We start from the raw sequence: 3,092 nt of genomic DNA on the forward strand, positions 1-3,092 counted from the left end.
GCCCAGAATCAAAAGATAACAAGAATGAACACAAAATCCTCAGACTGTTAATTTCACTTGCGTAGCTGAACAGATTCCACAGTTGACATTACCCTTCAGCACCAGCCATTACCCATGTATAACAGGTTTCCCCAAAAAACACCCCAACAACAAATCCTATAAACCACACACTTATCTTCAGAAAAGGATCCCTTACCTAGAACGAAGCTGTGACAATTTCTACAGCATACTCCGTTTTTCCCACTGCAAACATAGACCCTCCGCCAGCAAAGGAAGAGTTGGTATGCGAACTATTACAGGGGCTTGTCCCCTACAAATCGACGGGCCCTGACACTACCCACCCAAGGGTGTTAAGACAGCTGGCTGACATCATTGTGAAGCTGCTCTCCATAATCTTTGAGTAGTGGAGACATCCCAGAAGACTGGAAGAAGGCTAATGCCACTCCCATCTACAAGAAGGTCTTAAAGGAAGATCCAGGAAATTTTAAGTCCATCAGTCTTGCTTCAGTCCCTGGGAAAGTTATGGAATGAATCCTTCCGGGGACTATCACAAGTCAAACGAAGCACATGATTGGATAAAGCCAGCACAGATTCACTAAGAGCAAATCGTGCTTGACAAACCTGATTGCCTTCTACAACAAAGTAACCTGCTCAGCTGATGTGGGGCAAGCAGCGGACATTGTCTACATGGATTTCTCCAATGCTTTCGACATGATTCCCTTCAGCTTCCTCCTAGAGAAACTGATGCGTTACAGTCTAAACGTGGTGGTCCATGTGGTGGTGGTGGGGGGAACTGGCCGACAGCCCACACCCAGAGAGTGGTGGTCAACAGCTCCTTTTCAAACTGGCAACCTGTCACAAGTAGGTCCCCCAGGGATCAACACTGTGCCCAACGCTGTTTAACATCTTCATAAGTGATCTGAATTATGGGATCAAGTGTACCCTGATGAAGTTTGCTGACGACACCAACCTGAGTGGGGAAGTGGACACTTCAGAAGGCAGAGCCACCCTGCAGGAAGACCTGGATAGGCTGGGAGAGTGGGCTAACAAGAACCTTATGCAGTTCAATAAGGACAAGTGTAAGGTCTTGCGCCTGAGAAAACATAATCCAGGAGTGCAGCACAGGCTGGGATCTACCCAGCTGGGGAGCTGCCCAGTGGAAAGGGACCTGGGGGTCCTGGTGGACAAGCTCAATACGAGTGAACAGCGCGCCACTGTGGCAAAGAAAGCCAACAAGATGCTGAGCTGCATCACCAAGGGCATCACCAGCAGAGATAAAGAAGTCATTATCCCACCCTACTCAGCCCTTGTCAGGCCACACCTGGAACGCTGTGTTCAGGTTTGGTCCCTGCTATACAAAAAAGATGTGGACAGGCTGGAGAGGGTCCAGAGAAGGACAACCAAGATGATCAAAGTATTGGGAAGCCTGCCAGATGAGCAAAGGCAGACAGAACTGGGTTTGTTCTAAGGCTCAAATGTTCATACAACCTACTAGAAAAACAAGGTTTCACTGCCAGTTTCAGTCCAAAAAAATTCTTACATAAGAAAATTAAAATGAAGTAAAAATATCATCCTAGTTATACTCCAGCAGAACTTACTACATTGTTTTTCTGCACCAATTTAAATTAGAAACTTAATGCTGTTTAAAAATAGTAATTTTAAAAAAAAAATCAACCAAAAGAAACGCATAGCCTTAGTACACATTTCCACTGTAACTCTGCTTTCAAAAAAAGGATGTAACTACTTCCAAGGAATGTATCGGAGAGCACACAGCAAAAACTATTGTTAAAAGATCAATCTTCTTTTCTAAATCACAGTTGAATTAGAATTAGACACATTCATAGAAATTATGAAAGTCAGACTGGTTTATGACCTCCCCCCAACCCTAATTATTACCATAAAGACTTCCTATGTTATCAAAGATGGCTTTACAGCATTTTGAAGCCATAAATCGATACTCCAGAGGTTAACAGCAGCACTAAAGCAAAGAGTTGAGAATGAGGAAGTTTCTTTCAGACTTCACATTTCAAATCCCATATGGCTCAGTTTCACTGAACCATAGAAGAAATGTTTCTTCCCTGGCAAAAATACTAGAAGAAACAGTAAGTACTGACCGCATCATGTGAAACACTGTACTGAGGGTCTACAACGCATAGAACGGCAGTTCCTTTCTGACCTACAGTACGCTATCACCAAAACACTGTCATCAGCGTCAGCGACAGGAACGCAGTTAAACTTCAGGCGTTAAAAAAAAAAAGCACCACACACTTCCCCAGCCATCACCCACTGTGAATATCAATAGTTCCATGAAGAAATCCAAGAACTATCAGCCTCTGGACATAAAAGGCCATGGAAAACGATGAACTATTTTACAAGAGCTGCAGGCAACAGGAGTGGGCTTCCACACACCTTACATTGCATTGAGGAGGACTGACATCACCGGTTTTTCTACTTGTTTATATGACAAACCTCACAATGGTGTGTAAGAGCTGTAACAACCAGGAGCATAAACACGTATTACCTCTCTTACACAGTGCCTGATACACACAGCTACACGCACCACATCTTCTCTTCCCTGCCATTTCCAGTAGCACTGTGGTGAAATTAATTACATCCTACTCCCAGTTAATTGTGCAGTTCAGATCAGATTCTACTTTTAGTCACAGCCTTCTCCAGACATGATCCAGAACAGCAAAAACACGTGTTTACTGTCTCCCATCCACTGCTACACACAACACGTGGCCTAAACCGAGTTTTGTTTCTCTCCTTTCACCCCACCCAAGCCTGACTGAAGGGAGAAGCAGGAATACTTTCTTACCTGGAAACTTGGCTGGAGGGTCACCCGTCCGGCCGGCAGGAAAAGCCTGCCCTGACTGCCAGCCCGCTCCGAGGGAGACAGGTCTCACCTCAGGAGCCACTGCTCCCCACCCGAGTTCCCAAAGCCCGCAGCAGAGGCAGAAGAGAACCTCCCGGGCTGCCTGCGACGCGCTCCCAAGGGCGCTCCGACGCGCTCCGAACGAGCGACCGCCCCAGACACCGCTCTGCGCTGAAGGAAACCGCAGCGGAGAGCCGACGGGAGCGCTCCAGAGGGG

Source organism: Charadrius vociferus, unplaced genomic scaffold, assembly GCF_000708025.1.
Source record: "Charadrius vociferus isolate BGI_N301 unplaced genomic scaffold, ASM70802v2 scaffold1077, whole genome shotgun sequence".
Lineage (NCBI taxonomy): Eukaryota > Metazoa > Chordata > Aves > Charadriiformes > Charadriidae > Charadrius > Charadrius vociferus.